Raw genomic sequence first — 15,966 nt, forward strand, 5'->3', positions numbered from 1 at the left:
AAGGCATTAACCAGTTACCCTGCAAAATGAAATACTTGGAGAAGTATTAAAGATAGCCAAGGCTCTTCCCAGCTGTTCCCTATGACAGAAAGAAAGCAGGCCCTCCTTGACTGGAAACATCTGTTCCATGCAGGTGGCTTTCACTCAAGTGCCTTATGCTAGGAACTGGGATCCGATTTCACCTTCAGCAGCCATCATGTTTGCCCTGCTAAAAGGATTGGTGATGGACCCCAGAAGTATGTGTGATTTAGGACGGAGTCTAACAGACCATCACAGTCTGCAAGAACAAGAGGACTCCGAGGCCTCTGGAAAAAACAAAGATTCCTTAGAGGTGAAAAAGGGGGTTCTAGAAGGAAGGAAAGAGGTTGACAGGCGTTGTGTCAAAGAAGAAGAGGGGTGGGGAGTGAGTAATTATCCAGGAATAGGGAGGGCACACAGTTGGGGAAAACCAAACAGATCAGGAGACCTTGGCAAGGGGTCACAGTTGGGACCTTGTTCTGGAAATCAGCACTATACAGCCCACCTTCACTGAGACCATGTACCTGTTCCTGCTTCACCGGATCACGTGATCCCTCAAGTGCTTCCACTCAATGTGGCCATGACAACTTCAGTCACTCCACAAGCCAGCAGTTTGTCCATCGGCCTCTTTCTTGCGTTTCAGCCTCAGTACCTTATCAACAAAACCCATCCTTCACTTTCAATCAGCCTAAACATTGGGCAGCTGGGGACCCAGGGTGCCCTTGGGATGATAAAACACATTGAGTCCTTGTCACCTTATTCCTGTTCTCTAGAACTGAGAGCAACACTAAGAAGACAGGAGCCACTGAAAAGCCCCGGCTTTCTCTGCCACAGAGGACTGTGAGAACGAGGGCCAGCTCAACACATAGTTGCCTCAGCCATTTCGAGTTTGTGTCATATGTATGACTCTGAAATGTTTGCATGTACTGACCCCACATGAGTCACACCATAGAGATGACCACATTTCAGATGTGTTTTCTTAAACTGCACAGAAAGAGAGAAAACTCGACAGTGTTAGTCTTGTAAGAAGACATAAACTGCAGCATTGAGGTTTGCTTTCCTTCCCTTAGAAGTCTCTGCTCCATTAATTGTCAGCCAGTTTTTCACAATTACCCTCCCTGACATCTACATCTCCCTAAAGTGACTTGCAAAGAGAGGGCCCACCCGAGGGGTGGGGAGAGGCAGGAAATGTGACACCGCCTCCCCACCCTCACCCCAGAAAGCCCAAAGGAAGTTGGCAGAGCCTGGACTGACAGAAAGAAGCTCCAGGAGCTAATTAAGTCTGCAGAGGAGCCAAAGAGGCCTCCTTTCTGGTTCACTGCCAGACACAAAGCTTTTTGATGCTGCTCTTAAATCTGAGTGCGCCAGGCCAAAGAGGATTTTGATTACAATAACTGAAAATATTGAAAAGAGAAACCAAAAGAAGGGGGTTGGAAAAGATGGAATCCGCCAACCAACTGTGCACAGATAGTGCAAAAGGGGGGTATGACCTCTAATCTTGATGTTTAGATGATTCTTTCCATAAATAATTGCATTTTAACCAAAGGCAGGCCGAAAACTATCACACACACACACACACACACACACACACACACACACACACACACACACACACACACACAAAACTAGTGGCTGTGTTGTGAAGCTTGCGCCATCTAGTGTCCAATCCTGGAAACACAAGCATTGCTTTCTAGCTTCAGCAGTTTTTGAAAAGCTGATTCTGAGTGGAGCCTGCCCTTGGCTTTGTTTTCAGTACAACCTTCCTGTAAGAATATGCCCAATTGTGGTCTCTACAAGAGACTAGCATATATAATTCCAACCGTTTCTTTCTGGCATTTGCATAGCCCACAAAGCCCTTTAGCACATATATTACCACCATGGGCTGGCAGAAGGTGGGAAGGCATAACTATTGTCACCTTACCAAAGAAAAGAATCAGGACTAAAAAAGACCCAGAAACCTGCTCAAGGATAAAGGACAATAGAACTAAGTACTAGAGTTCAAGGTTAAGGCAATTTCCCTTAATTCCCAGTAAAGTGTCTCAATCCTCACAAATACTGTGAAGCCCAGCCCTGGCCGAAGTTCATGCCCCTGAAGTACACTGATGCCTGACTTCACGTTCTTCTCACACTTACCCACTGTGGAGACATACTTGCACACCGGCATTTTATGAAGGTCTCCTTTGAGGTTATACAGCCATTAAAACCTGGGGGCATACCAGGGACCATCTGTAATGTCACCGAGGAAGAACTCAAGAGTTTCCTCATGATTTCCTTTTCCTCAACGCACACACACACACACACACACACCCACACACACACATGATTGATACTCAAGAAAGGACAAGTTAATAAAACATGGCAGGAAATGCAGAGCCAGTACTGACTACAGTCAGTGAAGAGGCAGCATGTAAATTCCCGGATGCAGGACAGACAAAGCAGGCGCAAAGACCCTGTGGTAGCCATGGGTCCAAGGCACTCAAGAAACAGCAACTAGATGAGGTCAGAGGAGGAAGAGACACAGGAGAACATTTTGAGGCCTTGACTTTTACTTTGAACAAGATGAACCACTTGGAGGAAGTATGTAGAGATTGGGGGGGAGACACGGGATGAAAAGGAAGGGGAAAGGGTGGGCACGCCCAGGACAGCCATGGTTCAAGGTTTCCCACTTACAACCACTGTATAACAAAACTACAATAACTTATAATAATAGCAGAAATCGTTCGACACACAGATTTGCCATTGGGGTAGGGTTCAGTTGGGGTACCTCATCTCTGTTGCACACAACCTGGAGAGTGCGGGCTGAAATCATCTGGACACACACCCTTTCACACTGCTGGGACATGATGCTGGCTGCTGGCTCAGGCCCGTGTCAGTGCATCTGCAGGTCACTAATGTGCAACATGGGCTTTCTTACAACATGGTAGCAGTGCTCAAAGTCAGTTGGCATCTGTCCTGGCAAGGCATTCATTGAGGCAGTCTCGGGGAGCAAGCACAGAAACCTCACCTTGAAACCAAGGAAATGGTAAGGTTCCAGGCCTTAGAAACATTTGGAAAGCTCAGTGCATGCAGGTAGAGAAAATCTGCCCGGAGCCAAAGTGAGCAGACGCTGCACAAAGGTACATTTCTGAGAGATCCTTCTATCCAGAAAGACTGGAGACTAACAGGGCTCCGTTAGTAAGGTCAAAGCCAGGCTGCCTGCCTGGTCCTGGGAGATCTGCTGACTACGAGGCAGGACTGCAGGACTCAGCTCTTCCTGTGTAATTGAATTTCCTCCCAGAGCCAGTGAAGATGTGGGGAGGTTAACCACCTGTCCCCTGATCACACAGCCACAGGCTGCCCTCTGGGCCCTTTGGAGACAGTATCACTTTACCCAAAGCTGCTTCTGCCAACTGCTAGTGGCCCCAGTGGCCTGATCAATGATGACAGCTAAGGCCTTACTCTCTTCTTCCTCATAGTCACAGGAGAGGGTGGGTTTCAGAAGGAATCCTAGAAGTGTGCAGAGAGGGTCTCAGTCTCTGATGTTTTTAACCAGATGTTGTTGTTCTGAGGAACAGTATCAGACATCAGAGAATATTTAGCAACATTCTGGTCTCTGATCACCAGACATCAGTTAAAAGCACACCTTTCTCCCACTACCCATGTTTCTTGGAGAGCAAAGTCATCAGCAGCTAAGACCACCCTACTGTGTATGAGTGTGTGTGTGTGTGTGTGTGTGTGTGTGTGTGTGTGGTTAGAGGTACATGTATGCACCACTGCATGGAAGTGAAACAAAGAAATATGCCCCTGTGAGAATTGACTCCACACATTAAGAAAAAATAAGAAAAAAAATCTTAATAATAGTGATATTATTATTACTACTATTATTTTCATTCCCAAACAGGAATTTTTACTGACTTTCAAGGCTTTGGACTTTTACGTTCTAACTACACTGTCATCCTTAAGTATCACATATCACTTAGAACAATTTAAACAGAGACAGAAGACTTCAAGTCTGTCCACTTTGGCAGATGGGGGAGTCACACAGCACAGACTTAATTACCAAAGCTCTTCTTAAGCATCCCAAGGTTGTTCTTTTCAGTGTTACCCAGAGTCATCTCATCTACCTGGTAGAAATACTCTTGACTTAAGAAGAGAACCGAAGGCTTTAAAGCAGGCAAGGAGTGAGCAATGGTCTTCTCTCTGGACTGCCCCAGGAGCTGCCATTATAGGCATTTACGGAAGTGTTATCCTTGGTAGCATCGTAAACTTCATTTATATGTTTGGTTACCAGGAGAATGCAAATTAAAACTATTACAATGTACCTTTGCATATTCAACTGTCAAAAATTGGCTTTAAACAGTAATGTCTATTTGTGGGAAGAATTCTATCAACCAAGTCATCTTCCCAATACTACATCGTGCAAGATTTTAATACTGTTCTAAGTTCTAGCCATTGCAATCAGATAAGAAAGTGAATGGAGTTCGTGGATACCTCATTGACTTTCAAATGGAGTAAGGAATTAAAAGTTTAATTCAGAGGATTAAAGGACACAAATCCAAAACTTTCATAAGTAAAAGATAAAATCCACACAAACATACTTGACTTGCAACCTAGACTGCTTTCTAAACAGCATATAAAGGATCTATAACCATGTATTATTAACTTTCATATCTACTAATAAAAGACTATGTCCCAATTGAAGGCAAGAACGGAAATGACATGGTTTGTACAAAATAAGAAAAGTAAGAAGTCAATATACTTTGAAGTGTCTAATGCTCTTGGTTACCAGGAAAATGCAAATTAAAATGATTACAATGTTCCTTCGAGTACACAACTGTCAAAGATCGTCTTTAAATAGTAATGTCTACTTGTGGGAAGAATGTGAAAAACCTGGCCCTGAGGATAAGAACTGATGTGGTTTTAGCTTTCCAAAGGAGAGTCTGATACTCCTGTAATCCAAGCCCTGGAGAGAGAGAGGCGGGAAGACCAGGAGTTCAAGGCCACCTTTGGCAATGTAGAAAGTTCAAACGCAACCTGGTCTACATGAGAGTCTATCCGAAAAAGCAAAACAAATGAACAAAGATGTAGCATGCCTCTCACGGCAGGAAATGTCGGTGGCATGAAAGATGCACAGTGCACACAGGTGTGGCATCTGCTGAGGTATGGGACCTGTTTGTCACTCTAAGCCCAGTGGTCTTTGTGGTTCCAGTGGTTGCACTGATAGAATCCTAAGGGCAAGAAGGAATGAGACAGAGAGCTTCCCATCCACCACTGCGACTTACCCAATGCTATCTCCTTTCTCTCTTAGGCTTCTGGAAAAATCTCCCAACTTCATACATCCCAGAGCTAAAAAATGTTCATAAAATATTGTGAGACAGAGTCACAGCAGGACACGTGTGTGTCCAGTGCTCCTCAGTCCCACTCAACTGTCCGTATGACTTTAGGTGACACACTTCTGCTCTCCGCGCTTTGGGTTACCTATCTGCAGGTCAGGAGGAATGGCGGCTCTTGCCTTACGGTTACTGTGGAAGAGCTGAGATAATGTGAAGCAACGATGAAGATTATCCTGTGGTTTGCTACGAGATGGGAAACGCTCACAGATACACTGGACAAGAGCCAAATGCTCCATAATCATGCCAATGGTGGTGCATACACATGGACCAGGGGCAAACCAGTGCATATGGGGGGGGGGGGTGAGGGGAGATCCAGATAAGTCAGAGATACTGATTGGTGTCTCCTAGGAAATGTTCTTCTTAGATAGGTTCAACTGCATCTCTTTACCTGCAGAGACTGATACCAGTCACATTCCCTTCTGCATGTTTTCTCCTACAGACTACACAGGGCTGCTCTTCACCTCCAGCCTATCTGATGGGTAGGACTGATACAATTTTCAGCACTAGTAACAGGCAGTTACAAGATGGCGTGTTGGTGTCAATGTAAACGGTTTGGGGGGTGCTTAAGTCCAGCTGAGAACGTTCTCCTCAAACAGTGTGCCAGAATCTCATAAACTTTAAGGACACACAGCTCTGAAGTAGGGCAGAGAGGAGACTGCCAACTGTCCAACCACCTCTCCTGACTCCTGGTCTAAATGTATCTGTTTGTTCTGGGATGCCCATGGCATTACCATTTAAAAGGGTACAGCAATACGGGATTTTTGTTGATTAGTTTGTTTGTTTAGTTGGTTGGTTTTAAGGCAGTCTTTTGATAAAACCCAGGCCATCTGCGAACTTGAAGCCATCCTCCTGCCTCAGATACAAATGCTAGGATAATGGAAGAGAACAAGCCTATCTGTCCATTGCTCCTGTTTGGAGATAAGGGTCTCCCTATGTATCTCAGGGTAGCCTCAAATCCACGACCCTCCTACTTCAGCTTTCCAAGTTTTGAATTGCAGATGTATGGCACTGTACCCACCCATAAAAGGTGTGGCCCCATATGAACATATCTCAGGTCTCTCTCTTGAGCTACATTCAAGGCCACGTTATCTGGCAACCATCAAAAGGGCAAATGCAAATAACTTCTAAATCCATCTGACCTCTGACCTCCCCACTTCAGCAACACCATAACTACTGGCAGATGTGTTCTGCAGGAAGTTAGAGGGTTGCAGGGCTGGGATCCAGCATCCAGGACAGAGCTGTCCCTGGGAACATTAGTGTGCTATGTCCTTATGTAGTATGGTAGCCAGCAACCAGGGCTAGGGAGTATTGAAATGGGGGCTTATGGGACCAATGGATTTCATCTTCTTTAATTTAACTAGTTTGCATTTAAATGGCCACATGTACCTTTTGATGGCCGTGTTAGTCCACTCATCATTGTAAGTAAAGAGCACAGGCTCTGGATCTAGGTTGCCTAGATCTGAACCACAGCTGTTCTCCCAGTTACTCTGAACATTTGACAACCTCATGCTTCGGTTTCCAAAACCTATGGAATGGGTATACCCTCAGCACAGAGCTTCTTGGGAGGATTACACGACTTTCTGTGAACACTGTGCTCGTCACAGTCAGTGGGAAGTCTCTGCTCTGCAGGATTCCCCTCCCCCCTTTGCTTCCTCATTCATTCTGCTCTCTTCTCTGCCCAGCTCTGCTCTAGGAGATTGGCCTGGACAAGTCCGGTTAATGCATCTCTCTCCCAGGTTTCCGGTTGGGTGTAGCCCATGAGAGGCACTGACAGAACGTGGAGGGTTGGAGGAGAAAGAAGTCTGGCTCCTTCTCTGCTCTCCTTCTTGCCTGGCAGTCACACTGTCCCTTCCTTTGCCTCCAAGTTTAGACTCCATCTTCCTGCTGCTCAGCCTACAGTTGGCAGGAATCACCTCCTGACATGTTAGCTGTGGCTTCTTGTCATTCTGATCCACTGTGCTGGACAGTGCCTTTCCCGGACCTCCATGTCTCAGCCTTAGGGTGCTTTCTGACCAGTCACTCAGGGACTTACTGCTACATTCTTGGCATCACATCGTCTGCATCCGTGCCAAGATCCAAACAAGAATTGCTGGCTGTACTGGCTGTCTCTTCTTGATGTCTTAAGTCCTATTCACTGGCCCTAGCTGCCTGGCTCGGGGCTTGTAGACGTGGGAAGGTGATTGGCAGAGAGGACGAATGTGTCTTCTTCATAAGAATGCTTGCCCTCTGGAAACAAGTTCACTCACCTCTCTAGCAAGCGTATGCCAGAGAACTGTTCTGCCATGCCTTGTACCATGACAATAAAACCCTGAAACTACCTTCACTGCTCTAGTAGGAGCATCACCCTTACCCATCTCTCAGCCCCCACCCGCCCACCCCTCCCACCCCTAGAGTCAGCCAGGGATTGACTATATCTCCCAAGTGAAAGAACACCAGCTGTGTCTCTGCCAATATTAGGTCTCCCTGGTGTAAAGATGACCAAGATGAAGGGCTTGTTGCTAGGTGCTTGGGGCGGCGGCAAGGGTAAAATTAAAGATAATTAAGGGAAAGCCAGAAGAAGAGGCGATTTGGGGCATAGAGTAACAGATTCTCCGTGTCAGCAAGTATTTACTCTGCAAAGTACTTTTGTGAGGGTTTGTACTTGCAAGTAGCAAAGGAGTCGACTTTAGTAGGTTTAAGGAGAAAGTAATTAATCCAAAGTACATTTAATGGGTCCCCCAATGACCATAAACACGGGGGAGCCAGTTTCTGAACACAGAAAGCAAACAGGGAAGCCACGCCAAGTTGTATCAATGATCTTACCTGTAAACCCTTAGGTCCCCTACCAGTCCACTCACTGGTCTGCAGATGTCACCATGAGTCCTCAACTCTTCTGCTTCTCTTAGCTAGCTCCCGATTCCAAATTCCAGGCATGGGCATCAGCTTGGCTGACATCTCACCACATGCCTGAGTTCCCTGTGCCAGGGAAATGGAAAAGCAGTACCTACACCTCTGAACCTTGGGGCATCTATGGAAAATGGACAATGTTTTCCATTAAGATGCTTGACAGGGGCCAGTAAGATGGTTCAGCAGGTAAAGGCACTTGCCACCAAGGCTGACAACCTGAATTTAAACCCGAGGACCCACATACTGGAAGGAGATAACACACATACACAATTACAAACAGAGAGAGACGGGGGGGGGGGAGGAAAGGGGAGAAGGGGGAGGGAGGCAAGGAGGGAGGGAGAGAATGAGTGAATGAATGAATGCAATTTTAAAAACTGTTTAAAATTACATGACAGGACTCCCAAGCACACCAATAGGAAACAAAATCAGCATTCTACAGACACACATTCATGTTTCTTCTGGGTAGTCTTATTTATAATAGTTAAGTGATGGAATCAGACTTTGTGTACATCAACAGGTGAAAGAATAAGAAAAAATGTAATATATATGCATACACACATGTGCACAGGCATGTTCATGCATGTGTAACACACACATACACACATACACACAGAGAGGCTTTGTTTAGCTCTACAAAACAAAATCCAAGTGGATGTAACTGGAGATAATCACACTAAGTAAAATATCTCAGAAAGTCAAATATTACAAATTTATCTCATATATGGAATCTAAATTACTCTCTCTCTCTCTCCCTCTCTCCCTCTCTCCCTCTCTCCCTCCCTCTCTCCCTCTCTCTCTCTCTCTCTCTCTCTCTCTCTCTCTCTCTCTTGCTCTCGCTCTCTCTCTCCTCTCTCTCTCTCTCTCTCTCTCTCTCTCTCTCTCTTTCTCTCTCTCTTTCTCTCTCTCTCTCTGTGTGTGTGACTGGAGTATATGGTGAACATGTAGGCAATATCATACTGAATTCTGTTCTTTTACACAAATATTATTATAGGGAAAAAACAATCTATAGGTCACTGAGAATGAACCTCCACCATCATGGTCCCTTGAGGTAACACTAGACAGGTAGACATCAGCTTTAGTACTCATTAGGACTGAAATAAAAAGATGGAAGTATCTGTGCTTTGTTGGAGCTTATTTAGAAGAAGCTACTTCTCCCAGGTAGTGGTGGTGCACACCTTTAATCCCAGCACTTGAGAAGCAGAGACAGGCAGATCTCTGAGTGTGAGACCAGCCTTGTCTATAGAGTGAGTTTTTGGACAGCCAGAGCTACAGAGAGAAATCCTGTCTCAAAACACACACACACATACACACACACACAGAGAGAGGAGAGAGAGAGAGAGAGAGAGAGAGAGAGAGAGAGAGAGAGAGAGAGAGAGAAAGAGGGAGAATCTAAGTTCTACCTTTGGTTCTGGATGGGCACTTGGCATTCTCCTCCTTTATATTAACCTGAACATGTGCTAAGGAGAAGAAAGAATTAAGTATCCCCTGAGTATTGGGGGCCAGCCACAGCATCCAAGTACTGAGGCAGGCAGTGAGAGGGTATAGAGTCATTGGTCAGGGCCAAAAGCTGCTTACTTTTGTGTTAACTCTTAGCTATTCTGGGGCCAAAAGCTGCGGGCTTCTGGTAATTTAATTCCTGCTGATAGCAGCCAGGGGTTAAGAAAAAAAGGCTTAATTACTGGGTCTCTTTGCTCTCTGACTATCACTGGCTGGGAAAGAGGCTTGAAGTTTGTTAACTCTTTGTGAGCTAGCAAGAAAGGAAAGAAGTCATTTACACAGACAGCGTGCCACAGAGGAAGCATAGATGGCTGCACCAAGACTTTATTACTGCATTCAGCTTTTCATTATTTTTTTTAGACAAACGTTCTCTATGCAGAAAAGACCACCTCATAGATTAGATTCACACAAAAGGGGGGTTACGGAAGTATGCCAATAGTTAAGTTCAAAGCAGTGTTTCATTCTATAAGCTCATTATAAGTTTAAAGCCACAGTTTCCCATGGCCTCACTTTATCATGGTGCACACCTGTGGCTTCATCCTTGGACCTGACCCAGAGTGAATGGTTTTCCTTGATCACAAACATGTCCCAAGCCTATTTCTCTTCTTAGTATAATTGATGGAAGCTCATTTTATTCTTTATTATGCAGCCTTTACTTACTATCCCATGAGAAGGAAGCACGCACATTCTATTTCTGATTCTTTATTATATCTTTCTAGCAAAACAACTAAAACCATCTCCTTAAACTTTCTTCCTACATTTATTTGAGTCAAATCAGGAATTCTATAAAGTCATTAATTCATCGAAACAGCATGAGTTTAGGAAAGCTCATTTTCATGTTGATTGGCAGGAAATTTGTCCAATAGGGTAGGCTGATGCCCAGGAATCATTAAGCTATGAAATAGTGGCAGGAAAGGTAGGTAGATCAGCAGAGAAAAGCAACCCAGAGACAAAGTCTCTAGGACTGTGCCTTTCTACAGTGCACCTATCACAGCCATGCAGAACAGTGGGTCATCTCCAGGAAATTCACTTGCTTGCCATAGCCTTTCCTAGATGGCTTCTGTCAACTGAGATGATGATGTTCATATCCTTACAGAAGCCCCTGCATTGAGGCAGACACTTGCAGTGTTTTCATGAGGTAGCATCGCAGGGCCTGTCCACCTTCATGACCAGTAAGTCTTCTGTGCTAATGGTTCTGTGTATGACAGTCGATTGGTGTCATAAAGCAAAACCACACCACTTCGTAAAACCTGGTTTCAGAGGCCCCAACAGGCCTAGGAATATCCATTCATCTAATTCCCTGGTCTGTAGACACCTAAGCAGACTCTAACACTGCACAGAAGGAACCCTGGGAACATCGAGATGCTGTAACTTATGTCAAGGAGGTGAGCTAAGACTTGAGGGAAGGTAAAGCAGAGGGAAGGGGGATGAGGTTAGCCAGCTCCCACTGTGAGCTCTAGAGTGGACAGTGGACAGAGGAACCAAAGGAACAGGTGTCAGGAGCTCACAACACTGGAAACAGGTGAGCACAGCAGGTGCAAGGGATTGTCTCCATCATTCCAAGAAAACTTATCTTGATTTCTTGAGTCAATATTTTTCTAACAGATGGCTCACTAGCAGACTGTGAAATCAATTTAGTGGATTCTGACAGGCAGTTCTCAAAAGTGATATAGACCAAAAAAAAAAAAAAAAAAAAAAAGAATGCAGGTTTAGTATTGATTCATGTACATCTTTGCATCCTTTGTATAAATAAGAGCATTAGAAAACTCAACTTCAGTCTCTGGAAAGAGTTTTACAGGAGGTTAAGGTTGCTGGAAGCTGAGAGCACAGAACTGTTTGAAGCTTTTCAAGAGGTGTTTGGAAAAGGGGATGGTGGGGTTTGCGGCATGCAGCCCTCGTCCTGCTGTTGGCTACGTGGTCAGAGCTGGAGGATAAGGCCAAGGGACACATTTCAGCAGAAGACTGAAAATTAACGGAAATGCTGAGCTCCACTGAGGCTCATATTGAGAGGAGTGGGGATCTAACAGCCAAGTGTAAAGGGGTAAAAACTGCATTGAAGACTCAGAGGGAGAGGACAAAGAGGAAAAGACTCTGTTCCCAGGATGGCCAGGAGGATGGAGGGGCCTGACCTGAGCTGGGCCCTGGAGAACATGTATATTTTTACCTGTGGGGAAAACAGAGCACACACACACATGTATGTATTATGTAACACATATGTATGTATATAGGAGCAGACTGTAGGGAAAACAGAGCTGATACACACACATGTATATATGTATATATGTATATATGAGGAGATTGTGGGGAAAATGTGTGTGTGTGTTTGTGTATGTGTGTGTGTGTGTGTGTGTGTGTGTGTGTGTGTGTGTGTGTGTGAGCAGACATGGTTTTCAGGAACATCTTCAGGACTCTGTCCACTGGACACAGTGTGCTTACCCTAAACCAAGTCCATCCTGTACCGACCCCAACATAGAACCTTGAGTAGAGAGACCCGGGACCAATCTACCCTGCGAAGTGACCCCGACAAGTCCCTTGTCTGGGACCTGAGAACAGGCTCTTAGGTTCCTACTGACTCTGTGAGTCTCCCTCTGCCTTTCCTCACAAGTCCTGCCGAATTTCCATTTCCTCATTCCCACAAAGCAAAGGGTGTTTTTTCTCAGCACCCAAGAATGCCTGACTGATAAGCAGCACTCACCCTGTTGGCTTCATAAAGCTCGAGTGGCGGGATTCATGAGGCAGTTTCAGAATGCTATGGAAACCACTAAGCATGGACAGGCGTGAATAATGGGAGCTTGGCACCACCAACACCCTCACCTCTAGGCCTTTCAAGTACCATGCATCTGTGTTCTCCTTATGAAACACATGATCTGGCGCTGAAGGCAGCTGCATTATACCCAACAGTCACCCCCCAGCACAATGAGAGGGCACGCACAAAGGCTGAGGCGAACAGTAATAGGGTTTATATTAAGTTGCCCCAGAAGACAGAAGGATGCTGACGGAGCTGAGGGCCTGGCACAAGCCATGTCCAGAAGTAGCTGCTCTGCTGAGCCACATGGTTACTGCTAATGGCCTGACATGTCTCATGGTTTGTAGAGAAGAGATGGCGGTGCCTAAGACCCTTTCTTGGGGACTTGGGTCTTGACCTCAAGGGGGCTATGACAATCAAAGGACAGACTAGAAGGACAGAGAGCTGACAAGTATGGATCTGCGGGGCTTCTAGGCTGTCCAGCTAGAACAAGGAGAAGACCATAGATTTGGGGCTCACACATGGGCACAAAGTGTCCTATCTTAAAGCCCATAATAAGACCTCTATGATAACCGGTAGGTCAGCCTGCATGTTCCCATGTTCTTGCACTTCCCCAGGGTTTTCATTCCTTCCCTGCTTGTCTCCCTAAACCCTATCAAATCTGAAAGGACAAGGAGAGCATCTTGTTTCCTTTGGTCTTCATCTAGAACCCAGTGGCTGCTTTGTAACTGTGGAATGAATGAACGATCGTCTTCCTTCCGTCGCCCCTTCCTCTCTCCCCGCAGGTCAGACTCATGTCCTGTACTCTCTGCCACACTACTGAGCCTGGTTCCTCTCGGGACTCTGTGTAGGGCATTTGTTTACCCAGGAGATAAAGAGAGCCTAGGACTGGTCAAGTGAGCTGGGCACAACTTGGCTAGGAGCCAGGCAGCAGTGGAAAATTCCACTGGCACCAAGCCTGCTGGGCCACGGCACATACAGGAAGCTACTAAGAGTGAAAGTGGAGAAAACCTACAATTTTTTTTTTTACTTTTCTGTGAGTCTGTGTCTTCCCACCCCAGCCCATCCTTCCTGATCCCTTTAAAAACCAAAGAGAGGACCCTGAAAATATCCCCTTCAGACCTCATAAAGCAGATAGTCTCTGTCATAGCAGAAACACAATGGGTGAAGCATGTCAGGGCATGGGCTGTGGGATCGAACTAACTCGACTAGGTTCCACTTCAGAATGTAGTTAGTAGGCTACCAAGCCTCTGGGCACTGTCTACCCCTGAGCCCTCTCCCAACCTAAGATCCCAGCAATGGTTCTCAACCAGTGTGATTTGCCAACGCCCTGTTGGAGACATTTGGCAGTGTCTGGAGATTCTTCTAGTCCTTGTACGTCATAGAAAGCTATTGCTGGCATCTAGTGGGTAGAGTCTGTTACTGAAGGTACAAGTCTGGTCTATGGCAGTCTTAAGATAGCTTTATTCACTCCTCCTCAGTATACCAGCTAATAAACCAAGTACCAATAAGCAGGGGAAAATGGTTGATGCGATGTGGTTACATGGGGGAAGAAGAGTCAACAAAGAGGTCCAGTGGCCCAGGACTGACACTTAAATGGAGACGTGTATTACTAAGCAGTTCTAGTCAAGAAATGTCCCTGCCCATCGCTGACCCATTGTTTGAATTCCTGTCCTACAAGGTAGAGCAATGGTAGAGGAAAAAGTTTATTGTAGATAAAAGAGAGCACATAGCCAGAGGCAAGAACATCTGGGAGTGTCCAGGGTGAACATAACCAGACTGACTTGGGCCACGTGAGCACAATGGGGAGGGAAAAGGAGAGGGGAGAGAGGGAGCCAGGTGCTGCACCCTGGAGGCCCAAAAAGGAAGATAGGTAACCAAAATGGCTGGATTATATAGGGGAGAACATCTGGGAAAAGGGGACTTGAGAAATTTAAGGCAGGAAACAAGGTATGCCAGCAAGGAGGGTCCTGTAACAATTAGTGGCTGATTGGGAGCCAGCATTTGCTTTGATGTACTAAATAGGCATCCAGCCATTTGTCCTGAGTTTGAGACCTACGAGATTGGATTGACCGTCACCTCCACATAATGGGGAAAACTGGAACTCGGGAAGATTAAGTAACTTCAGTGAAGGGGGGGCAGCAGAGTTTAGATCCAGACTCCTCAGATACAGGAACCTTTTACTGAAACATGGAAGCATTTGAAACCAGGAGAGACCTCAGCGATGTCTCTCATTTGCAGGAGAGAAACCAACAGGGAGCCATTTGTAGCAGTGACCATGGTGTCTCCAGCACCCCTACATTTGGTGGCCTCTCTGCATTTGGTGCCCATTGCCTCTCTTCATTCTCATTATTTCTCTTTGAGACCATCCAACTGGGACAAACCACCACTGATCCAGGTTGCAGAGACCCCCACCCTAGATGTTGGAGTTCCTTTATAAGCCTTTGCTTATGCAAGGATGTAGCAGGAGATAACCCCCCCAGCCCATCCCCACTCACTCCTGTTCACTCTCCAGACTAGAAAATACTCCCATGTATACAGCCTTCCTCTGCAAAATATACCTCTCTGCCATGCTTTCTGCTGGACTGCAAGACTGTTATCACTGTGACTCCATCAAAACGTGTTCATTGGCTGATTAATAAAGAGGGCTTCACGACCAGTCACAGCCTTGCCAGGATCCCCTTTATACCCCCACTGTTCTGCCCTACCAAGTATTCACTACCAGAAAGTGCTCTCCTCCCCACTGCCTAAATGATGACAGCATCCTGGCTTGGGACTAGCTTAACAACAAATAAGGCTGTATTAAATTTACAACAAATAAGGCTGTGCTAGATTTGCAAGAAACAAGATTATATTGGATGCATGTGGCCCGCATATCATCATTTGCTTTCTGGGTGGAAGGAAATTGTTTCAGCAGGGTCTGGCTTCCTATATGGGTAGCTTTTTGCTCATGGGAGAATTAAGTGCCAAGTGTGTGCGGCCAGTTGCTCAGGCAGCCCCAACATGGCCAGCCATGCAGGGAGGAAAAAATCACGAATTCTCAGACAGAAGACTTGGTATATTTGCTGGGGACAAAGAGAGCTGAAATAGAGTGCTGGTCTATGTCCTGAAGCAGATCCTCTTTAACTCTCCTTTTCTAAGAAAACTCACACATCTTCAGCCAGCGCCATGCCGAGAGGTCAGCCTGCAAGTGTGAGGGAGATAAAGTACATCCAGATTGGCCTGAGTGAGCCATCAGCCCCAAGTTTAAGTGCAAAACTGACTCCAAGCCCTGGTACTGGTGTGGGCCTGCGTACTGAGGCTTTCTACGGACATCTTTGGCCCAGCCAAGTGCAAAAGTTCCGGTGAAGGGCAGGGAGGGGAAGGGCAGGGAGGGGAAGGGCAGGGAGGGGAAGGGCAGGGAGGGGAAGGACCGGGAGGGGAAGGGCAGGGAGGGGGAGCTGCCTC

Source organism: Micromys minutus (assembly GCF_963924665.1).
Source record: "Micromys minutus genome assembly, chromosome: 10".
Lineage (NCBI taxonomy): Eukaryota > Metazoa > Chordata > Mammalia > Rodentia > Muridae > Micromys > Micromys minutus.